Here is a 26557-nt window from a genome sequence, read left to right as displayed (position 1 = left end):
GGGTTTTCCAGAATGTTTTAACAAAAAATGTTTGGCCACACTGGTAATCTGTTTGCCATCAAGTTGATCTTTTTCTGCATTGCGTATATTGCACAGATGTTCTGTGATTCGTGTTCGTAATTTGCGGGTAGTCATCCCAGTGTAAATTAAATTACACGAACAGGAAAGGCAATAAATTACGTTATGACTCTGGCAATTTATGTGTGTCTTTATTTTCCATTTTTTGGAAAACCTATCAATAATGCAGTCTTTTCTAATCATGTATTGGCATGTTTTACAGTGACCACACGGGGTGGATCCTTGATGTATTGGTTTCTTATTCCTATTTCTATCAAAATCAAAATTTTGTTTATATGTTATACCCTTAATACTTTGACCATGAGCGGGCATTTCTGTATAATTACAGCTCTAATTTTGACTCGTGCTTTTCAATAAGACCAATAGGATTGCCTATAAAACGTGAGTGAATGAGAGAAGCGCATCCATTGGTTAACTTATGTTCCATGCACGGATAACTATAGATGCGATATATGACAACACAGTAAAATCTCTGCTTGTTCAAAAACAGACGCCACAAGGGAAATGTCTCCCATGGTTATATAGGTTATTCACTATAAGATAATTTAATCTGATGTCCATACGATAATAAACGGGTTTAATCCATAACTTAACAATGTTAGCATTACATTGATCGTAGGAGCTCCATATCAGAGTTAGTACCAATCAGATAACTTATAGAACACAAGCCTTTTCTTAGGCGTCAGTCATTGGTGCTTTACGGGGCGTATCTCGCCCCTTGTATGTGATTGGTCAGCCCACCGGTTGCTCAGGACTATAAGAAGGGGTGGCACCCGGGCCTTGGCTTGTCCTTGCCACATTGAAAAAGGCTGCTACTAACAGCCGAAACGCGTTTGTTGTGTAAATAGTAAGCACCTTGATGCACTATCTTTGGTTTTAAACTTCTCAACTTTTAGTTTATGGTCTCTTGTCCCTGTCACCTGAAGCCGAGGGAGCAGTTATCGGCCAGGAAACAGGGGGACAAGGTGACTTTAGTTTGTAAGTTGTATAGGTATTTTCTATATATAAGGCCATCCTGATTCATATATTATATTACAATATATATGTTTTTTAACTTGATATAATTAAAAATTCAATTTTTTAATATCTTTACTATTTAGTAGGAATGACTGCTAACACACCCCAATCTTGAGGGTTTCTTATATCCTCTCTCTTCTTTTGATTAATTTAATTTTGTGGGGTTAGCACCGGAAATATTTTCCTTTTCCTTTATTCCACTAGTTTACTTTATCTAGTGCCAGTTCTCTACTCCAATAAAATAAATATTACTATCATTAACTAAATTATTCCTATTTAAAACAAAATACTTACCTATAAAATAAACCCTAAGCTAGCTACAATATAACTAATAGTTACATTGTATCTAGCTTAGGGTTTATTTTTATTTTACAGGCAAGTTTGTATTTATTTTAACTAGGTAGAATAGTTATTAAATAGTTATTAACTATTTAATAACTACCTAGCTATAATAAATACAAATTTACCTGTAAAATAAAACCTAACCTAAGTTACACTAACACCAAACACTACACTACAATGAAATCAATTCCTTAAATTAAATACAATTAAATAAATTAAAATTAGCTAAATCATAAAAACAAACAAACACTAAATTACAGAAAATAAAAAACAAATTACAAGATATTTAAACTAATTACACCTAATAGCCCTATCAAAATTAAAAAGAATCCCCCCCAAAATAAAAAAAAACCCTAGCCTAAACTAAACTATCAATAGCCCTTAAAAGGGTCTTTTGCTGGGCATTGCCCCAAAGAAATCAGCTCTTTGCCTTTAAAAATAAATACAAACAACCCCCCCAACAGTAAAACCCACCACACACACAACCAAACCCCCCAAATAAAAGCCTAACTAAAAAAAACTAAGCTCCCCATTGCCCTGAAAAGGGCATTTGGATGGGCATTGCCCTTAAAAAGGAAATGTATTTCTTTTACAATATGACGAGTTCATCCTTACTTATGGGATTACGCCTCCTGTTTAGCAGGAAGTGGCAAAGAGCACCACAGCAGAGCTGTATATATAGCTCCTCCCTTCCCTCCCACTCCAGTCATTCGACCGAAGTTAGGAAGAGAAAGGAAAAGCCAAAGGTGCAGAGGTGACTGAAGTTTAACAAAAATAACTACCTGTCTTAGAAATGACAGGGTGGGCCGTGGACTTGTCATATCGTAAAAGAAATAAATTTATCAGGTAAGCATAAATTTCCTTTTCTTTTACAAGATATGACGAATCCACAGATTTCATCCTTACTTAAGGGATACAATACCAAAGCTATAGGACAAGGATGAAAGGGAGGGACAAGACAGGAACCTAAATGGAAGGCACCACTGCTTGAAGAACCTTTCTCCCAAAACCAGCCTCAGAAGAAGCAAAAGTATCAAATTTGGAAAATTTGGAAAAAGTGTGAAGAGACAACCAAGTTGCAGCCTTGCAAATCTGTTCAACAGAAACATCGTTTTTAAATGCCACAGCCCTAGTAGAATGAGCCGTAATTCTTTCAGGAGGCTGCTGTCCAGCAGTCTCATATGCTAGACGGATGCTCTTCAGCCAAAAAGAAAGAGAGGTAGCCTGAGCTTTCTGGCTCCTTCGCTTTCCAGAAAAAACAATGAATAATGAAGATGATTGACGGAAATCCTTAGTCGCCTGCAAGTAAAACTTTAGGGCACGGACCACGTCCAAATTATGTAACAGACGCTCCTTATTAGAAGAAGGGTTAGGACACAAGGAAGGAACAACAATTTCCTGATTAATATTCTTGTTAGAAACAACCTTAGAAAGGAAACCAGGTTTGGTACGTAAAACCACCTTATCAGAGTGAAAATAAGATAAGGCGAGTCACATTGTAACGCAGAAAGCTCGGAAACTCTACGAGCAGAAGAAATAGCAACCAAAAATAAAACCTTCTAAGATAACAACTTAATATCTATGGAATGCATGGGTTCAAACGGAACCCCTTGAAGAACATTAAGAACTAATTCAAACTCCAGGGTGGAACAATTGGTCTAAACACAGGCTTGATTCTGGTCAAAGCTTGACAAAAAGACTGAACGTCTGGAACATCTGCCAAACGCTTGTGTAGTAAAATCGACAAAGCAGAAATGTGTCCCTTTAAGGAACTTGCCGATAACCCCTTCTCCAATCCTTCTTGGAGAAAAGATAAAATCCTGGGAATCCTAACTCTACTCCATGAGTAGCCCTTGGATTCACACCAACAAAGATATTTACGCCATATCTTATGGTAGATCTTTCTAGTGACAGTCTTACGTGCCTGAATCAAAGTATCAATGACATAATCAGAGAACTCCCGCTTAGATAAAATCAAGCGTTCAATCTCCAAGCAGTCAGCTGCAGAGAAACTAGATTCGGATGTTGGAAGGGTCCCTGAATGAGAAGGTCCTGCCTCAATGGAAGCTTCCACGGCGGCAGAGAGGACATGTCCACTAGATCGGCATACCAAGTCCTGCGAGGCCACGCAGGTGCGATTAGAATTACCGAAGCCCTCTCCTGTTTGATCTGTGCAATCACCCGGGGAAGGAGAGCAAACGGTGGAAACACACACGCTAGGTTGAACGACCTTAAGACACTGCCAAGGCATCTATCAGTTTGGCCTGAGGATCCCTTGACCTGGATCCGTATCTTGGGAGCTTGGCATTCTGACGGTCTTCCGGTCTGCCCCATTTGAGAATCAGAATGGCAAAGACCTCCGGTAGGAGTTCCCACTCCCCCGGATGAAACGTCTGTCTGCTTAAAAAGTCCGCTTCCCAGTTGTCCACTCCTGGGATGTAGATTGCTGACAAATATCAAGAGTGAGCCTCCGCCCATCGAATTATCTTGGATACTTCTGTTATCGCTAAGGAACTCCTTGTTCCTCCCTGATGATTGATGTAAGCCACAGTCGTGATGTTGTCCGACTGAAAGCGGATGAATATGGCCGAAGCCAACTGAGGCCACGCCTGAAGTGCATGGAATATTGCTCTCAATGCCAGAATATTGATTGGAAGTAGAGACTCCGACTGAGTCCACACACCCTGAGCCTTCAGGGAATTCCAGACTGCACCAGTGACGTGCAGTGAGATCAGAGGTTGGTGAGGCAGAAGAGTTATAGCCACAGTAGATAAAGAAAGGAATATGTGTTTTACTAAGTTATTTTTTTATGCAATGGACAGTGTTAATCGGAGCCACTGTCTCATAAAACAGTGGTCCAGATTAACACTGTCCATTGCATAAAAAATAACTCTGTAAAACTCATATTCCTTTCTGTAGCTACTGTGACTATAACTCTCCTAATCTATTCATTTATGCTTTCACTTTATAAATACAGGGCTTTTCTTGTGGGGTACTCACCAGTACCACCACCTCTAGACTACCATCTCATAACGGGTACTATATCATCATATAAATATTTTACAAGAGATGACTGCAAATATATATTAGTACACATACCTCTATTTTAATTAATGTATATAGTCACAGCAGGTATTACTGTATATTAGTACACAGCCTCTCTATCCTGTTACTATAAATTATCTATCCCTGCCTCTCTGCCATATTATTAGAAATTAGTACACAGGCCTTAGTATTGTTCATTTTGAGGCATGTAAGTCATTGGTGTCCGTGGCAACTTACCACACCAACACTGCTGGCACACAATTGCCAGGGCCCACAAAGGAGATCCTTGTGCTTCCTGCTGGGCACTGCAACGCTGCTGGCACACAACATACAGACTGGTGCTCACTGAAAACCTGGGACTCTGTCACTATGCAGAAGGCAGTTTATACATGGTGCCTTCCTTATGGGAAATAAAGTATGGAGCGCGGAGGCATGACCTAGGGGATGAGATTGCTGCAGCCTTGCTTGCTTAACTGCTTGAGAAATCTGTTCAGAGTCTAGGAGACAAGTTTAAGGGTGTGTATTTAATATATATATATATATATATATATATATATATATATATATATATAAATATATATATATAATTATTTTAGCACAAGTCTTTCACAGACAGTGACAGACTCAGTTCTACAGATAACCTTGCTATGATGTCGGTGCAAAGGGCTGTAAATCAATCAAGACAGTTGGACAAGACACCAGCAGAAGAATAAGCAAGGAACAGACCCTTCCAAATGACCTCCTCACCTTTTCAGCTTCACAGAAGAGCAACAGATTGTGGAGCACAGTTTAACCCCATGGCTGCCAAAAAGGGCTGCACTACATATTGCATGAGATAATATACCAGTCCTCTCTGGTAGCCAGTGCCACAGGGTTAAATTATGCTCTGCACGTTATGTTGTTGATCTAAGCCTGAATGCACTGAGCTTGACTACTAGTACTAACACATGCTGAAGTTTAAACTCGCTGAGATAGCCAGCTGCAATGCTGTCGTAACTCTTTCAGGCTGTTCTAATACATTATGCAGCTCTCACAACAAAGCTGCAGATATCATCTGCTTCTTTTTGCAACGTGAAAGACATGGAGCTGTGTCAATATGTGGGAACCGAGTACATTAACAGGGGTTGAGCTTGCCCATCTGACAATTTAAAAAAAAATACTGCCTGCCCTGCGCCTATAAATGTATGTCCTCCTCGGCGATGCAATTTACACATCCCTGCACTGAGCTACTCAGACTAGAAAGCACTGTGTCTAGATTAGGAGGGAGATCCTTACTTACCTATACTAGCCGGTGGCTGAAGTTCCTTTGGTCCTGACTCCGTCCACACACAGGCACTTTGCAGCAGGGCAGGGCAGGCACGCCACACACTATTCTCAGCAGCTCCCTCCTGCACTGAATCTTCTTCCCGCCTGAAGTCTGTGTCGGCGCGACGTCATCCATACTCTGTGCTGTCACTCAGCAGCCCAGCAGGCACGCCTCCTCCCCGGCAGCGCTGATGGCTGCTGATTGGCTGTGTGACCTAGCTCCATCATGGAGGCGGTTTTGAGAACTGCCTCCATTAGAGCTTGAATGGGGCCCGGCGAGACACCACTGGGTGGCGCTAAAGTGGAAATATATTCAGATTCATGTTGCGCAATTTATGGAGGGCAGCGGAGAGGCTCACTGCCTCCTAATTGCGCAACATGAATGCTGAATTTCATTTGCCAGCGCAAGCGCAGTAGGAAGTATGATGTGGGTGATCCCTGGCAGGGGGTGTGTGGGATGTACCCTGGGGGGTGGGGGTGGCCCAAAAAAAAAAAGACAAAAACATATTTAAAAAGACAAAAACTTATTTTTTTTTTAAATAAACAGTATTTAAAATCTTTCTTCTCTGATTGTACAGGGGAGGCACCGCCTCCCCTACCTCCTATTACTGCACGTCACTGGACTGCACCCCAACCAAGTAGACTGGCGTCCGTTGTCACTATCACCCATGAGGGTCTGTGGAAGCATGTCCCTTTGGACAGATGGTCCGGCGACAACCACCAAAGAAGAGAGTCTCTTGTCTCCTGATCCAGATCTATCTGAGGAGACAAAATTGCATAATCTCCATTCCACTGCCTGAGCATGCTCAGCTGTAGTGGTCTGAGATGAAACCGAGCAAACGGAAAGATGTCCATTGCCGCCACCATCAATCCAATTACCTCCATGCACTGAGCCACTGATGGCCGAGGATTGGACTGAAGAGCTCGGCATGTATTCAGAATCTTTAACTTTCTGACCTCCGTCAATAAAATTTTCATGGATATGGAATCTATTAGAGTTCCCAATAAGGGAACCCTTGTCTGTGGAATTAATGAACTCTTTTCTAGATTCACCTTCCACACGTGAGTCCTCAGAAAGGACAGAACCATGTCTGTATGAGACTTTGTCAGATGGTAAGATGATGCCTGGATCAGAATATCATCCAGATAAGGCACCACTGCAATGCCCTGTGGCCTGAGAACCGCCAGAAGTGACCCTAGAACCTTTGTGAAGATCCTGGGTGCTGTGGCCAACCCGAAGGGAAGAGCCACAAACTGAAAATGTTTGTCCAGAAAGGCAAACCTTAGGAACTGGTGATGATCCTTGGGGATGGGAATATGAAGATATGCATCCTTCAAGTCCACGGGAGTCATATATTGACCCTCCTGGATCAATGGCAGAATTGTTCGAATAGTCTCCATCTTGAAGGATGGGACTCTGAGAAACTTGTTTAGACTTTTTAGATCTAAAATAGGTCGAAACGTGCTCTCTTTTTTGGGGACCACGAAAAGATTTGAGTAAAACCCCTGCCCCTGTTCCTGTCTTGGAACAGGACGAATTACTCCCATAGTAGAGAGGTCTTTTACACAACGTAAGAACGCCTCTCTTTTTATCTGGTCTACAGACAATCGTGAAAGAAGAAACCTCCCCCTTGGGAGAGAATTTTTGAATTCCAGTTTATATCCTTGGGACACGATTTCCAGTGTCCAGGGGTCCTTAACATCTCTTACCCAAGCCTGGGCAAAGAGAGAAAGTCTGCCCCCTACTAGAACCGGTCCCGGATCGGGGGCCGTCCATTCATGCTGTCTTGGTAGCAGCAGCGGGCTTCTTGGGTTGTTTACCCTTGTTCCAAGCCTGGCTGGGTCTCCAGACGGACTTGGCCTGAGCAAAATTCCCTTCCTGTTTAGCGGAAGAAGAGGAAGAAGAGGGGACTCCTTTAAAGTCCCGAAAGGAACGAAAATTATTTTGTTTACCCCTCAGTTCTATCCTGAGGTAGGAGATGACCCTTAACTCCAGTAATGTCAGAAATGATTTCTTTCAAGTCAGGCCCGGATAGGGTCTTTCCTTTGAAAGGAATAGCCAACAGCTTTGACTTAGATGACACATCAGCAGACCAAGATTTTAACCATAACGCTCTACGCACTAAAATGGCAAATCCGGCATTCTTAGCCGCCAATTTGGCAATCTGAAAGGCGGCATCCGTAATAAAAGAATTATCTAGCTTAAGAGCCTTAATTCTATTTAAAATATCCTCTAAAGGAGTCTCAGTCTTAAGAGACTCTTCTAAGGCATCAAACCAGAAGGCCGCCGCAGTGGTAACTGGTACAATGCAGGCCGTCGGTTGTAAAAGGAAACCCTGATGAATAAACAACTTCTTTAGAAGACCCTCCAATTTCTTATCCATAGGGTCTTTGAAAGCACAACTGTCCTCAATAGGAATAGTTGTACGCTTAGCCAGGGTAGATATAGCTCCCTCCACCTTAGGGACTGTTTGCCAAGAGTCCCGAACAGTGTCAGATATGGGATACATTTTCTTAAAATTAGGAGAAGGTGAGAACGGGATACCCGGTCTGTCCTATTCCCTCGTAATAATATCCGAGATTCTCTTAGGAACCGGAAAAACATCAGAGTAAGCAGATATCTCTAAGTATTTGTCCATCTTACACAATTTCTCTGGTGGTACCACAATAGAGTCACAGTCATCCAGAGTCGCTAAAACCTCCCGAAGTAACAGGCGGAGGTGTTCAAGCTTAAATCTAAAGGACATGACGTCTGAGTCCGTCTGAGGTAACACACTTCCCGAATCGGAAAGTTCCCAGTCAGACAGAAGCTCCCTGACCCTCAATTCAGATCCCTGTGAGGGTTCATCAGAAATAGCCAACAAAGCATCAAAGGTCTTTGTATTCAAATTGACCTCTGTCCTGCTGCGTTTGCCCTGTAACACTGGCAACTTAGATAACACCTCCGTAAGGGTAGATGACATAACTGCAGCCATTTCCTGCAGAGTAAATGAAGTAGACGCGGTTGAAGAACTCAGCGTCGCTTAGGTGGGCGTTAAAGGTTGTGACGCTTGGGAAGAAATTGGCGGCATACCCTGATTCTCCTCAGACTGAGAATCATCCTTAGACACACTTTCCTTAAATAAAATCTGCTCTTTACATTGTAAGGCCCTTTCAGTACATGAGGGACAAAAAGTAAGAGGGGGATCCACAATGGCATCTAAACACATAGAAAAAGTAGTTTCCTCAAGTTCAGACATATTAAACAGACTAGCAACAGCAATAATAGTCGTTCTTTACTTGATATATTGACCTCTGAAGTCAAAACATATACTCAAAAAAACTTTACCTAAAAAGTGTACTGCCCCTTTAAATAATAAAAGCGCAACAATTTTTCTGTTATCTCAAAAAACAACGTTTGCAGCAATAAAAAATGTCCTTATATGTCCAAATTAGTTAAACAATATTGCACCGCTTGTTTGGATATGTTATATAACAATTTATATCACTTTTATCAGTTATATAAATTTTTTAACAATTCAGGTCCCTGCACCTCGCCACAGCTCTGCTGCGGCGCCTACCTGCCCCCAGAGTACACTGATTCTGCGAAAGTAGCAATCCTTCGTTTACAAACTTAACATAGGCCCCACCAGAGCTTAGGACTTTGCTGCCTATTCGGATGAAATACTGCGCGGCTGAGCGCGCAAAATTAGGCCCCGCCCACCATGGGCGTAACTCAAGCCGTCTAACAAACCGCATGGGAAGCAAAATAACATGTCGGTCCCAAATAAAGTGTAAAAGTCATGTGTCCCTCTAACATATGTCCTCAATAAAAAGCGTAACTTATGAAAAACTGCCATATAGTCGTTCCATTCTCAGGCCAGTTATAGAGATATAACAAGACAGCCCTTAGATAGCAACTGCATCTCCTAGCATCTAGCCCATATTGAATACACATAATAGAAACATAGTAATCAATATAAAAAGGGAATTCCAGTTCCACCATTTTACATATAGTGCCTACTGATTACCCCTCCCCAGATAGGGAATAATGTCAGCCTGTTCTGATATCAAGTCTCTCCAGAAACAAATGACTGAACATACCTCAATGCTGCTTGTAGCATGACACGGTTCTCCACACTGAAGATGTTTCTTTACACTACCTTCAACCGCTCTGTGGGAACCAGCAGGATCTTAGAGAATGTTTTGCTAAGATCATTAACAATCAGGGCAGAAAATAAAATGTCTCCACTCCTCTTGCAAAGTTATTGACTGACGATTTCTCCCTGAGAAAAAAAGTACTCACTGGCACCATTTTAAAACAAAAAAACTTCTTGATTGAAGAATCTAAACTAACACCTCACTTCACCTCTTCCTATCACTAACACAGGCAAAGAGAATGACTGGAGTGGGAGGGAAGGGAGGGGCTATATATACAGCTCTGCTGTGGTGCTCTTTGCCACTTCCTGCTAAACATGAGGCGTAATCCCATAAGTAAGGATGAAATCCGTGGACTTGTCATATCTTGTAAAAGAAAGGGCATTAGCTCTATTGCAGGCCCAAAGCCCTAACCTAAAAATAAAACCCACCAAATAAACCCTTAAAAAAAAAACTAACACTAACCCCAGAAGATTCACTTACCGGGAGAAGTCTTCATCCAAGCGGCAAGATGTCCTCAAGGAAGCCGGCAGAAGTGGTCCTCCAGACGGGCAGAAGTGGTCCTCCAGACGGGCAGAAGTCTTCATCCAGACGGCATCTTCTATCTTCATCCTTCCAATCAGCCAATAGAATGCCAGCTCAATCCTACTGGCTGATTGCATCAGCCAATAGGATTTTTTCTACCTTAATTCCGATTGGCTGATAGAATTTTATCATCCAATCGGAATCTAAGGGACGCCATCTTGGATGATGTCATTTAAAGGTACCTTCATTCGTCGTTAGTCCGTCGGAAGAGGATGCTCCTCGTCGGATGTCTTGAAGATGGACCCGCTCTGTGCCGGAAGGATGAAGATAGAAGATGCTGTCTGGATAAAGACTTCTGCCAGTCTGGAGGACCACTTCTGCCGGCTTCCTTGAGGACATCTTGCCGCTTGGATGAAGACTTCTCCCGATAAGTGAATCTTCGGGGGTTAGTGTTAGGATTTTTTTAAGGGTTTATTGGGTGGGTTTTATTTTTAGGTTAGGGCTTTGGGCCTGCAATAGAGCTAAATGCCCTTTTAAGGGCAATGCCCATCCAAATGCCCTTTTCAGGGCAATGAAGAGCTTAGGTTTTTTTAATTAGGCTTTTATTTGGGGGGTTAGTTGTGTGGGTGGTGGGTTTTACTGTTGGGGGGGTTGTTTGAATTTATTTTTAAAGGTAAAAGAGCTGATTTCTTTGGGGCAATGCCCAGCAAAAGGCCCTTTTAAGGGCTATTGATAGTTTAGTTTAGGCTACGTTTTTTTTTATTTTGATACGGCTCTTAGATTAGGGGTAATAAATTTAAATATCTTGTAATTTGTTTTTTATTTTCTGTAATTTAGTGGGGGGTTTTGTGATTTAGCTAGTTTAATTTATGTAATTGTATTTAATTTAGGGAATTGATTTAATTGTAGTGTAGTGTTAGGTGTTAGTGTAACTTAGGTTAGGTTTTATTTTACAGGTAAATTTGTATTTATTTTAGCTAGGTAGTTATTAAATAGTTAATAACTATTTAAAGTGAATGTCAATTTTTACCTTTTGTGTTATCTAGTTTTGTAGTCATTACTGATATTAAGTGTACCGCCGCTATAAATTTATAATAAAAAGTGTATTTTATTGTTTATTTTATATCTTGCATCTCGCTCATTCGCTTACCCGCTCCTCCCACTCATTGCTTCCTCATTTTCAACCAAATTACGTAAACAGCGGTCCCACCCGCTGTTTACGTATAGGCACGGCGCGCTCCCGTGACAATTTTACATTGTCAATTATAGGCACCAAAGACGAACGCATGCGCAATAAGGACATATTACGTAATGAGAAGAGGGTGGGTCCCCCTGTGGTTAGAGCCGTTATTGGCTATTGAGACATCAATCAAAAAGATGAGCAACAGAGCGCGAATGCCGGGCGGAGGACGGTTTAGCCGCAAATTGGTATAAATTTAGGGAAAATAAAGGTATACATTTAGAAAATTTAAAATTGATGAATGAAACTCAGGTTTTTTATTGGTATTTGACAGACTGCTGTTTAGAACGAAGGCTGAGTTTATATTCACTTATTCTACCTAGTTAAAATCAATACAAACTTTCCTGTAAAATAAAAATAAACCCTAAGCTAGATAGAATGCAACTATTAGTTATATTGTAGCTAGCTTAGGGTTTATTTTATAGGTATTTAGTTTTAAATAGGAATACTTTAGTTAATGATAGTAATTTTATTTAGATTTATTTAAATTATATTTAAGTTAGGGGGTGTTAGGGTTAGACTTAGGTTTAGGGGTTAATAAATTTAGAATAGTGGCTGCGACGTTGGGGGCGGCAGATTAGGGGTTAATAAATGTAGGTAGGTTGCAGCGACATTGGGGGCGGCAGATTAGGGGTTAATAAATATAATGTAGATGTTGGCGATGTTGGGGGCAGCAGATTAGGGGTTAATAAATATAATGTAGGTGGCCGCGATGTCCGGAGCGGCAGATTAGGGGTTAATAAGTATAATGCAGGTGTTGACGATGTCAGGGGCGGCAGATTAGGGGTTAATAAGTGTAAGATTAGGGGTGTTTATACTCGGGGTTCATGTTAGGGTGTTAGGTGTAAACATAAAATGTGTTTTCCCATAGGAATCAATGGGGCTGCGTTACTGAGTTTTACGCTGCATCTTGGCAGATGTTAGACTTTTTCTCAGCCGGCTCTCCCCATTGATGTCTATGGGAAAATCGTGCACGAGCACGTACGGCCAGCTCGCCGCTGACTTAAGCAGCGCTGGTATTGAAGTGCGCTATGGAGCTCAATTTTGCTCTACGCTCACTTCTTGCCTTTTAACGCCGGGTTTGTAAAAACCTGTAATACCAGCGCTGCAGGTCAGTGTGCGGTGAGAAAAAAATGCTCATTAGCACCGCACAGCTCATAACGCAAAACTCGTAATCTGGCCAAATGTATTTTGGAACAGATAGATACTAACATGAATGACGAATCTGATATCAGGCAATTTTTAAAAAAATGGTCAGTTTTTATTAAATCTCTTTTCCCTGCTGAGATAGATCACCTGATTTTCCCATTTAGGAATTCAGAGTTAGTGCTGATGGGACTGTGGTAGAACTCTAAGCTATCTTTACAAAAGTGGTGTTTTTCTTAGGATGTATACAGGAAGAAAAAAAAAGGTAACAGAGGAAATTTAAGTGCTCAGATTTGAACAGTGTAAATCTTTAGGTTGTATTCTGTTATAAGTACTGTTCTTTCTGATTATGTTGGTATTTATACAGCCTTTGTTTTGAAATGTGCATAATAAGAGCAGTGTCCTATCTAGGTTGATCTCATACTTCATTATTGGTTTATTTAGTTTTTTATGAATTCGACATTCATTTAATATTATTTTCGTGCTGTACCTAGAATAAGAGCAATGTGGGGAGACTTCCGGCGGAAGTGGTCATGTGAACAGGCGCGCAGCTTAGCGTCTGCAGAGAACCATCGGCGAAAAGCCAAGCTCCAGTATTTGATTCTCTAGGCGGTTGGGACTATAAGCCAAGACCAAACACCAAGGAGCGGTACATCGGCAGAGGTCAGGTGCGAGACCGGAAAGTGCAGGAGGAGAGAGAGCGCACATAGCGGCACCAAACAGCAGCACACTGACCCAGAAGGCCCACTTGGACAACGTGGGCAGAGAATACCGGAGTATCCCTTGGCTATACCAAGTCATCTGGTCATATACAGGCGTCCCAGATAAAAGCATCACTGGCGGGCCCCAGCAGGGAACCTGACAATCCGCCGTCAAGTTAAGGAAGTAAGCGGAACAACAGTGCAGGTACATTGTTGTGCAGAGGGTAGAAGGGACAGACTGAAACTTCACGCAGTGGAAATGGTGACCAGGAAAATAAGATAAGTATCTTGTTTGGTGTATGAACGTTATATATAAATTAAAGGGCAACAGGTACCGACGTGGGAGAAAATACTAAAGCAGACCAGGGAATATAAGTAAACGGGGTTAACTGGGTGCAGAATCCCTAAGTCTAGCGAGAGGGATTACCTGCTATATGTAGGGCCCAGGACCTGTGGCTTAGTATCCAACATAAATACCCCCCAAGTTATGGTCTAGGAAACGGACAGTATCAAGTAAACTCACTGTATGCTGATAATATCTTTTGGTAGTCTGTCCCTGCTGTTACCCTAGCTGGATGTACATCAAGGTGATATAAATTGCAGGAAGCATATAAAGAGAGAAAACAGTTTTGGATTATACATCTAGAAGGGTCTGGACTAATATAGTTAAAGGACTGTACAGAGTAAAAATACACTTCCCCTTCCTAAACTAACATAAAGAAGCAAACAGCCCACCTTGCTATACACTCTGCTGACACTTTTTACCCTGGGTCTGAGGGGAAAAGGGGATAGAAGTGGACTAAATATCCTTTGAAGAGGAATTATAATTTAAGACAAGTAAATCCTCCTCAGGAACTAATATAAGGGAAATAAGCGGTGCCCCAGTGCTGGATATTAAGAGGAGAAATTAAAGGAACTATTGAGGGGCAACAACAACTACTCCCTTAAAGCTATATTAAGAAGGGTGTCTAAGATATAACAGCAGCTATTTTGAACGACCAAAAAGCATAATATATAGTGTACTAGTACTAAAGCCCGTGTACACGGGCCATTTTTTGCAGTACAGCGGTCCCACCCCTTGCTCTCTCCCCCCTCTCTTTTGCTCTCTCTTCCCCCCTCTCTTTTGCTTTCTCTCCCCCCTCTCCTTTGCTCTCTCTCTCCCCTCTTTTGCTCTCTCTCTCCCCTCTTTTGCTCTCTCTCTCCCCTCTTTGGCTCTCTCCCTCCTTTCTTTTGCTCTCTCCCCCCCCTCTTCTGTTCTCTCCCCCCTCTTTGGCTCTCCTCCCCCCTCTTTGGCTCTCCCCCCCCCTCTTTGGCTCTCTCCCCCCCCCCCCTTTGGCTTTCTCCCCTCTTTTGCTCTCTCTCTACTCTTTGGCTCTCTCTCTCCCCCCTCTTTGGCTCTCTCCCCCCCTTTGGCTCTCTCCCCCCCCTTGGCTCTCTCCCCCCCCCTTTGGCTCTCCCCCCCCCTTTGGCTCCCCCCCCCCCTTTGGCTCTCTCCCCCCCCTCTTTGGCTCTCCCCCCCTCTTTGGCTCTCTCTCTCCCCCCTCTTTGGCTCTCTCCCCCCTCTTTGTCTCTCTCTCTCCCCCCTCATTGGCTCTCTCCCCCCTCATTGGCTCCCCCCCCTTTGGCTCCCCCCCCCCCTCTTTGGCTCTCTCCACCCCCTCTTTGGCTCTCTGCCCCCCCCCCCTCTTTGGCTCTCTCTCCTCTTTGGCTCTCTTTCCTCTTTGGCTCTCTCTCTCCCCCCTCTTTGGCTCTCCCCTCCCCTTTGGCTCTCCCCCCCTCTTTTGCTCTCTCTCTCCCCTCTTTGGCTCTCTCCCCCCTCTTTTGTTCTCTCCCCCCTCTTTGGCGCTCTCCCCCCCTCTTTGGCTCTCTCCCCCCCATCTTTGGCTCTCCCCCCCCTCTTTGGCTCTGCCCCCCCCCTCTTTGGCTCTGCCCCCCCCCCTCTTTGGCTCTCTCTCCCCCCTCTTTGTCTCTCTCCCCTCTTTTGCTCTCCTCTTTGGCTCTCTTTCCTCTTTGGCTCTCTCTCTCCCCCCTCTTTGGCTCTCTCCCCCCTTTAGCTCTCTCCCCCCCCTTTGGCTCTCTCCCCCCCTCTTTGGCTCTCTCCCCCACCTCTTTGGCTCTCCCCCCCCCCCTCTTTGGCTCTCTCTCCCCCCTCTTTGGCTCTCTCTCCTTTTTGGCTCTTTTTCCTCTTTGGCTCTCTCTCTCCCCCCTCTTTGGCTCTCCCCCCCTTCTCTTTGGCTCTCCCCCCCCTTCTCTTTGGTGCTCTCCCCCCCTTCTCTTTGGCTCTCCCCCCCATCTCTTTGGCTCTCCCCCCCCTTCTCTTTGGCTCTCCCCCCCTTCTCTTTGGCTCTCCCCCCCTTCTCTTTGGCTCTCCCCCCCCCTTCTCTTTGGCTCTCCCCCCCCCTTTGGCTCTCTCCCACCCTCTTTGGCCCTTCTCCCCCCCTCTCCTGCTCCCTCTCTGGCTCTGTCTTCACATCGCGGGACCCCGCCCGGCCACGCCCCATCGCGGCAACACCCGCCCGGCCACGCCCCTTGTGGCGCCCGGCCACGCCCCCATTGCAACCCTCCCGTCGGCGACAAACAGCTGTGAGGTCTGGGGAGCGCGTGGCCGCTTCTCACGCAGCAGACCTCACAGCTGCTGAGTAGCTCGCGCTCCCTATCTCACAGCTGCTTGTATGCTGTGTACCTCGCGCTCCCTATCTCAAGGCCAAGTGTTTGTCTCTACTGAGCATGACGGCTTCAGACAAACACTTGGCCTTTTATAATATAGGATAGCTATAAGAATGATAATAATGTAATAATTTGTATGGGAAACGCTTATCTATGGTTCTTTGCTCTGTTGCTTTTTACTTTTTGTTTATCCTCTTCTTTCTAGTGTTCTTTCTTTGTTTCTTTCTTATTTTTCCCTCTCTTCAATTGTTTTCCCTTGCTGCTCATATTGACTACGTATCTTGCTAAGGATTAGATTCACTAGAATATAGTGTGTACAGAAAGGCAAAGACAATAGAAGGGGGGAATCTTTCTGGTTGAATATATCTTTGAAAAATCTGTATTATCACTCAGTAAACCTCTTTTGAACAATAGTGATACAAAGGCCGAGCTGGGGATAGACTAGTTTAAGGCTGAAAACTGTTGTTGTATTTACTTTAATAGATAATGGCAATAACCTCCTTCTAGGTGCTAGAATAAATGATAAATATAAGTATTGCCCTTTAATCTTGGTTAAGAAAGATTATATAAGGGGAAAATAGACAAAATTCCTAAAGTTGAGAGGTCTGGTATTATAAGTAAGGGTCTTTAAATTTGTTGAACATAGACATGGAATAGGAGCAAAATAATTAAAATTGATAAACTCCCTATAGAACAGTAAATTGGCGAAATCAAGAGATAAAAGTACCTAGATTATAGAGATTTGATTGTTCTAAGCAAAAGGGTTGATATATAATCTATAAGATTCACGGTCTTTTCTTTTTTTTTTTCTTCTCTCACCTATGGGTGAAGATTATAATCTAACTAATTAACGGGTGACACTTAAGTTAAACACACACACTTTTGGTATAGAGATAGAAGCGCACATAAATCCATACACAGATATACATATGTATATAGATATACACACAGATGGACAAATATATGACTAAAAATAAGTTGAACTCACCCACTATGTCATCTAGAAATAGAAATCACAAAAAAAAAGTAATAAATCCGCCCCAGAGACTCAAAATGGGACGGAGGAAAGCACTACACAGGGCACAAATAATGAGGAATTAATTAAAAAACTTAATGCACTTTTTTCACCAAAATTCGAATCAATACAAAGCAGTATAAAAGACCTATCTAATGAAGTCAAGCATTTTGCAACTAGGCTCACTCATATAGAACAGAGGGTTTCTGATGTGGAAGAAATACAAAGAGACCAATTAACTCAAAGCATGTCAAAACAGATAGAAGCAATTAAAGCAAAATTGGAAGACCTTGAAAACCGTAATAGACGGAACTAATTGGCCTAACGGAAAGTATTACAGAAAGAGAACTTTATTATTGTATCAGTGAGTATTAATACGAAAGAATACATTTTATGTAACATATATGGACCTAATAATCAGGACCCAGGTTTCTGGAAGGAGATAAGAGACCACCTAATCCCATACGCCAATAATTTATTGATACTAGGAGGCGATTTCAACCTCACACCAAATACTTTTAGATAGACAAAAAGAGATAGAAATACGACAATCTAGAAACAAGTCAGGTGAAGAGAGTATGAGGGCCAAAAGGAAAAGGGAAAGCAAAATTCTTAAAAATCTGAAGAATGACTTGAATATTATAGATATATGGAGATTAATGAACCCTGATGGTAGGGAGTTTACATGCCTTTCCAGGTCAGCACATTCTCTGTCAAGAATAGACTTCTTTTTGACATCAGTTAAGTTGATTAATGTAGTTAAAGAAGCCAAAATTGAACAGATCACCCTATCTGATCATGCCCCCATAAGTATTATACTTAATGCACTCCCAATAAAACAACCAGGCGCATTATTTTTCCCAAAATACCTCCTAAATAATCTTAAATGTATTCACTTTTAAAAAGAAAAATGGAGAGAATATGAAAGATTCAATATTGAGTACAGAGATAAAACTAACATTTTTTGGAATACTGCTAAAGCAGTACTAAGGGGGGAAATTATTTCTTTTGTAAGTAATCTAAAGAAGAAGTTAAACCTCAGGAAACAACAAATAAATAAAATTCTAATGAATGCATATTCAAAATTTTTGGATAATAGAACCAGGATTAACTGGGAGAAATATATCAAGGCAAAGCAGAATAGAGATGATTTCCTCACTGAGAATGAGGTCAAAGAAAATATGAAAAGGAATTCAAAATTTTATAGATTCGGTAATACAGGGAGTGCAGAATTATTAGGCAAGTTGTATTTTTGAGGATTAATTTTATTATTGAACAACAACCATGTTCTCAATGAACCCAAAAAACTCATTAATATCAAAGCTGAATAGTTTTGGAAGTAGTTTTTAGTTTGTTTTTAGTTATAGCTATTTTAGGGGGATATCTGTGTGTGCAGGTGACTATTACTGTGCATAATTATTAGGCAACTTAACAAAAAACAAATATATACCCATTTCAATTATTTATTTTTACTAGTGAAACCAATATAACATCTCAACATTCACAAATATACATTTCTGACATTCAAAAACAAAACAAAAACAAATCAGTGACCAATATAGCCACCTTTCTTTGCAAGGACACTCAAAAGCCTGCCATCCATGGATTCTGTCAGTGTTTTGATCTGTTCACCATCAACATTGCGTGCAGCAGCAACCACAGCCTCCCAGACACTGTTCAGAGAGGTGTACTGTTTTCCCTCCTTGTAAATCTCACATTTGATGATGGACCACAGGTTCTCAATGGGGTTCAGATCAGGTGAACAAGGAGGCCATGTCATTAGATTTTCTTCTTTTATACCCTTTCTTGCCAGCCACGCTGTGGAGTACATGGACGCGTGTGATGGAGCATTGTCCTGCATGAAAATCATGTTTTTCTTGAAGGATGCAGACTTCTTCCTGTACCACTGCTTGAAGAAGGTGTCTTCCAGAAACTGGCAGTAGGACTGGGAGTTGAGCTTGACTCCATCCTCAACCCGAAAAGCCCCACAAGCTCATCTTTGATGATACCAGCCCAAACCAGTACTCCACCTCCACCTTGCTGGCGTCTGAGTTGGACTGGAGCTCTCTGCCCTTTACCAATCCAGCCACGGGCCCATCCATCTGGCCCATCAAGACTCTCATTTCATCAGTTCATAAAACCTTAGAAAAATCAGTCTTGAGATATTTCTTGGCCCAGTCTTGACGTTTCAGCTTGTGTGTCTTGTTCAGTGGTGGTGGTCTTTCAGCCTTTCTTACCTTGGCCATGTCTCTGAGTATTGCACACCTTGTGCTTTTGGGCACTCCAGTGATGTTGCAGCTCTGAAATATCGCCAAACTGGTGGCAAGTGGCATCTTGGCAGCTGCACGCTTGACTTTTCTCAGTTCATGGGCAGTTATTTTGCGCCTTGGTTTTTCCATACGCTTCTTGCGACCCTGTTGACTATTTTGAATGAAACGCTTGATTGTTCGATGATCACGCTTCAGAAGCTTTGCAATTTTAAGAGTGCTGCATCCCTCTGCAAGATATCTCACTATTTTTGACTTTTCTGAGCCTGTCAAGTCCTTCTTTTGACCCATTTTGCCAAAGGAAAGGAAGTTGCCTAATAATTATGCACACCTGATATAGGGTGTTGATGTCATTAGACCACACCCCTTCTCATTACGGAGATGCACATTACCTAATATGCTTAATTGGTAGTAGGCTTTCGAGCCTATACAGCTTGGAGTAAGACAACATGCATAAAGAGGATGATGTGGTCAAAATACTAATTTGCCTAATAATTCTGCACTCCCTGTAGAGCCGGGAGATTCCTGGCACAAATAGATAAAAACCAAAAGAATACTATATTTATCTCCAAAATAAGAGAGGATGGTAGGGAGATAAACAAACTTGATGAGATTCAGAATTTATTTTATGAATACTTTTCTAATCTTTACTCACCATTCCCCATAGATGAAGAGAGAAAGAAGCGTTTCTGGGAAACTATAGAAGTTCCCAAAATTGAAACGGAACAATTGAATAAACTAAATGAAATTATCACAACAGAAGAAATCGCACAAACAATTAAAAATTTAGCTAACAACAAAGCCGCTGGTCCTGATGGACTCCCCTCAGAATTCTATAAAATATTAACAGAAGAAATTACACCGACATTAACAACTCTCTATAATAAATTCTGGACAGGTCAAAATATGCTACCTAAGGAATTTGCTGAATCTAATATAATAATTATACCAAAACCAGGGAAAGATCCCCAATTGATAGAATCATATAGACCAATATCACTTTTGAATATTGACTATAAAATAATAACCAGCATCATAGCCAAAAGATTTCAACAAATACTAGAGGGGGTAGTCCATCAGGACCAAACAGGCTTTATGAAAGGGAGATCATCTAGTATAAACCTGAGGAAGTTATACCTAACAATAGCAGACGTATGGTATAATAAGAAATATACTAAAGAAGCAATAGAATCAGACTTGGCAATAATAGCACTTGATGCACACAAAGCATTTGACTCCATAGTCTGGGACCATATTTTCACAACGTTAAGTAAATTCGGATTCTATGGAAACTGTTATAATATGATTGAGTTATTATATAAAAAATCACAAGCATCCCTAATTATAAATAAGAATAAAACAGCATGCTTCCCCCTTTTGAGAGGAACACGGCAAGGATGCCCTTTATCCCCCTTAATATTTAACTTAGCCCTCGAACCACTGCTTAAGAGTTTTAGAACAAGGTTACCAGGAATAAGTATTCAGAATAAAGAAGTTAAAATAGCAGCATACGCAGATGACCTACTAATATTCACTAAACAATCACCCAAAACCTTTCAACAAATTTGCCAGATAGTAGAACAATTTGGATCATTCTCCGGTTACCAAATTAATAAAAATAAATCAGAGGTACTGTGGCTACATAAAAACAAAGACTCAGATAGACAAACTTTTAAAGAAATAAAACAATCCTTCGTTTATCTTGGACTAAAATTCTCTGAGGACCCAGAAGATATATATTCTTTAAACTTGAAGGAAGTGGTCAGGAAATTCTCAGACACTCTTAAGAAGTGGGAGACCCTCCCCCTATCTTTATATGGTAAAATGAATTTACTAAAAATTATAGCACTACCCCGATTACTATATATCTTCCAAAATCTCCCTTTGCTATTGAAAAACCTAGAAAAAAAGAAAATCAATTCAACTATTAAAACATTCTTGTGGGGTAAGAAGAAAGTGAAAATAAGCTTTAGTAAATTATCATTACCAAAAAAATTCCTGGGAATGGCCTTACCCGACATAGAATTATACAATCTGGTGACTACAGGAAAAATAGCAATAGACTGGATGTTAGACATAGGACACTTCTCTATATTAGAGATAGAAAAGCAACTAAGCAAACCCCTCTTTCTAAAAAATATACTACATATGGAAATTAATAAACTCCCTCTCTACTTTAGGAGAATAAAGGTATTTAAAGACTCAATAATAGCATGGCATAAAATTTGTAACAAATTAAATTTGAAATTTGCAGTATCTAGATTTCTTACAATTAAGGGAAACCAAAATTTTCAATTAGGGTTCTCAACAGACGTTGGCTCAAGGTGGGAAGAACATGGATTAACTAGGGTGACACAAATGATAAATAGGGAACAAAATAACCCAAAGGTTATAGATTTCGAGATGGCCCAAGAACAATTTCAATGCAGGAATACACACTTTTATGCATATATACAATTAAGAGACTATTGCTCAAAACTTATAAATCTGTATGGGACAGACTGGGACTACCCAGTCCTACTACCAGTGTTTAGCGCATATAAGAATAAGAAATACTCTATCTCACTTTTATACAATATTATAAAACAGACAGAATATGAAGCTCCAGTAGCTAAACTCACACTTAAATGGAGAGCCATGCACTTTCCCAATCTTACATCAGACATGATATTAAAAAGCATCAGGGTGGTAGAAAGAGCTACACTAGCAATGTCCCTACGTGAACAACATATTAAAATATTATGGATGACTTATATAACACCAGAAATAATGTCTAAATGGGGAAATGAGCACAATAAATATAAGTGTGAGAAATGCAAAAAGGATAAGGCTAATTTAATTCATTGCTTATGGCTGTGTCCCAAACTACAAAGATTCTGGAGAATGGTTTCATTCTGGGCTAAAACAAAATTTGCAAAATGCAGCTGTTACTACAAGCGGAACATGTTATATTCCTAAGTTTTAAGAAAACAGAAGTAATAGAGTGCAAAACATTTATAGTAATGCTTATAATTTTAAGTAGAAATTTGATTTTAAAAGGGTGGAAAAGCGAAAGGGCACCCTTACTTAAAATATTGAAAAATATAATACAGAAGCAATTCTTGATTGAGCAAAATTATATTTAGGATAATGTTGAGGTAAATGTTAGCAGGTTTTTTGAAAAATTGAAGTTTTGGATTAAGAGCCAAGATAGAGAGTTCCAGAGAGAGCTTATTACAAGGTTTGAAAATACATTGTATATAATGGAAAGCAGGCTTAGAGAAGAATGGGTATGAATGGATAAGGGGAAGGGGAGAGTTAGGGAAAAGGAAGGAAAAGGTACCAACTCCCCTTATATAAACTATTGTTTATTGTCTGATTATTGATAATGCACTTTTTTTCTTCTGTTTGTTTCTTTTTTTTTTTTTTTTGTATATATTAATCTGTGAATGCGAGCGTAATGTGAGAGTAAGTAATAGCACAAATACACCTGGATAAATACTGTATGAATTATGACAAAGTAAATGTCTGTATAATTATGTTAAAACACTAATAAAAATTAATAATGTAAAAAAAGAATAAGAGCAATGTGATTCTTTATTTATATGAGACTTCCAGATTGTGTGAATTATTATTTTTTTTGTTCCTCTGTTACGCTAAAAAATAAAGATTTTAAAAAAATAAAAAAAATTGCATGTCCTATCTGAATCGTAAATGTTTAATTTTGACTCGACCGTCCCTTTAAGGAGGCTGCTCCTTAACCTGTCCGCCACCTAAAATCATCTCTGATCCGATCGGGATGATTGACAACCCTTGCTATACGCCGATTGGCAGAGAGCAGGGGGCAGCATTTCCCAAGCATTGCTGGTGCAATGTTAAATGGTACCTTATGTGTTTGATCCAAAGGCAGTGAAAAAGGCATTCTATACAAATAAAATATTGTAACAAAATGCTCCTCTGTTGTTTTTTAAATTATATTTATTTATTTATTTTCTTAATTACTGTAACCTGTTGAATGTGGAGAGTGACAATGTCACAGTATCAAAAGATGATAAATGTACTTGTCCTATAACATCAGCCGTCCTTGCTTCCTAATTGTACCTGTGTTGGTGCGAATTCCCTAGAAAACACAGAAATTGAATTGGGTGCACATTGAATATCCTGAGCAGTATACTCAGAAAAAACTGGTGCATATGTTTTAACCTGGGCAGTAGTCTCAGAATAAACTGGTGCATATATTATAACCTGGGCAGTAGTCTCAGAATAAACTGGTGCATATATTATAAACTGGGCAGCAGTCTCAGAATAAACTGGTGCATATATTATAACCTGGGCAGTAGTCTCAGAATAAACTGGTGCATATATTATAACCTGGGCAGTACTCTCAGAATAAACTGGTGCCTATGTTATAACCTGGGCAGTAGTCTCAGAATAAACTGGTGCATATATTATAACCTGGGCAGTAGTCTCAGAATAAACTAGTGCATATATTATAACTTGGGCAGTAGTCTCAGAATAAAGTCTCAGAATAAACTGGTGCATATATTATAACCTGGGCAGTAGTCTCAGAATAAACTGGTGCATATATTATAACCTGGTCAGTAGTCTCAGAATAAACTGGTGCATATATTATAACCTGGTCAGTAGTCTCAGAATAAACTGGTGCATATATTATAACCTGGTCAGTAGTCTCAGAATAAACCGGTGCATATGTTATAACCTGGGCAGAAGTCTCAGAATAAACTGGTGCATATATTATAACCTGGTCAATAGTCTCAGAATAAACTGGTGCATATATTATAACCTGGGAAGTAGTCTCAGAATAAACTGGTGCATATATTATAACCTGGGCAGTAGTCTCAGAATAAACTGGTGCATATATTATAACCTGGGCAGTAGTCTCAGAATAAACTGGTGCATATATTATAACCTGGGCAGTACTCTCAGAATAAACTGGTGCATATATTATAACCCGGGCAGTAGTCTCATAATAAACTGGTGCATATATTATAACCTAGTCAGTAGTCTCAGAATAAACTGGTGCATATATTATAACCTGGCCAGTAGTCTCAGAATAAACTGGTGCATATATTATAACCTGGGCAGTAGTCTCAGAATAAACTGGTGCATATATTATAACCTGGGCAGTACTCTCAGAATAAACTGGTGCATATATTATAACCTGGGCAGTAGTCTCAGTATAAACTGGTGCATATATTATAACCTGGGCAGTAGTCTCAGAATAAACTGGTGCATATATTATAACCTCGGCAGTCGTCTCAGAATAAACTGGTGCATATATTATAACCTGGGCAGTAGTCTCAGAATAAACTGGTGCATATATTATAACCTAGGCAGTAGTCTCAGAATAAACTGGTGCATATGTTATAACCTGGGCAGAAGTCTCAGAATAAACTGGTGCATATATTATAACCTGGTCAGTAGTCTCAGAATAAACTGGTGCATATATTATAACCTGGGCAGTAGTCTCAGAATAAACTGGTGCATATATTATAACCTGGTCAGTAGTCTCAGAATAAACTGGTGCATATATTATAACCTGGGCAGTAGTCTCAGAATAAACTGGTGCATATATTATAACCTGGGCAGTAGTCTCAGAATAAACTGGTGCTTATATTATAACCTGGGCAGTACTCTTGGAATAAACTGGTGCCTATATTATAACCTGGGCAGTACTCTTGGAATAAACTGGTGCATATATTATAACCTGGGCAGTAGTCTTATAATAAACTGGTGCATATATTATAATCTGGGCAGCACTTTCAGAATAAACTGGTGCATATATTATAATCTGGGCAGTAGTCTCAGAATAAACTGGTGCATATGTTATAACCTGGGCAGTAGTTTTAGAATAAACTGGTGCATATGTTATAACCTGGGCAGTAGTCTCAGAATAAACTGGTGCATATATTATAACCTGGGCAGTACTCTTGGAATAAACTGGTGCATATATTATAACCTGGGCAGTAGTCTCAGAATAAACTGGTGCATATATTATAACCTGGGAAGTACTCTTAGAATAAACTGGTGCATATATTATAACCTGGGATGGGAAGTACTCTCAGTATAAACTGGTGCATATATTATAACCTGGACAGTAGTCTCCGAATAAACTGCTACATATGTTATAACCTGGGCAGTAGTCTCAGAATAAACTGGTGCATATGTTATAACCTGGGCAGTAGTCTCAGAATAAACTGGTGCATATATTATAACCTGGGCAGCACTCTCAGAATAAACTGGTGCATATATTATAACCTGGGCAGTAGTCTCAGAATAAACTGGTGCATATATTATAACCTGGGCAGTAGTCTCAGAATAAACTGGTGCATATATTATAACCTGGGCAGTAGTCTCATAATAAACTGGTGCATATGTTATAACCTGGGCAGTAGTCTCATAATAAACTGGTGCATGTGTTATAACCTGGGCAGTAGTCTCAGAATAAACTGGTGCATATATTATAACCTGGGCAGTAGTCTCATAATAAACTGGTGCATATATTATAACCTGGGCAGCACTCTCAGAATAAACTGGTGCATATATTATAACCTGGGCAGCTCTCTCAGAATAAACTGGTGCATATATTATAACCTGGGCAGTACTCTCAGAATAAACTGGTGCATATGTTATAACCTGGGCAGTAGTCTCAGAATAAACTGGTGCATATATTATAACCTGGGCAGTAGTCTCAGAATAAACTGGTGCATATATTATAACCTGGGCAGTAGTCTCAGAATAAACTGGTGCATATATTATAACCTGGGCAGTAGTCTCAGAATAAACTGGTGCATATATTATAACCTGGGCAGTAGTCTCAGTATAAACTGGTGAATATTTTATAACCTGGGTAGCTCTCTCAGAATACATTGCGTGCCAAGGCTGGCCTTAGGGTGATTTGACCTAAGTGGCCACCAGTGCCCCCCACTTAGGTGCTTTGGTCTTGGGGCTGCAACACTATTCCCTCACATGCCTCTTTTCTAGGGAGCAAACTTTATTTTCCCCTTGCGCACAATTCAGAGGAACAGCAGAAAGTGGTGGGAAAGCTATCATTTGTAAAAGGCAGAATCCC

This window comes from Bombina bombina, chromosome 1 (genome assembly GCF_027579735.1).
Source record: "Bombina bombina isolate aBomBom1 chromosome 1, aBomBom1.pri, whole genome shotgun sequence".
Taxonomy (NCBI): domain Eukaryota; kingdom Metazoa; phylum Chordata; class Amphibia; order Anura; family Bombinatoridae; genus Bombina; species Bombina bombina.
Note: the sequence above shows the minus strand (reverse complement) of the source record.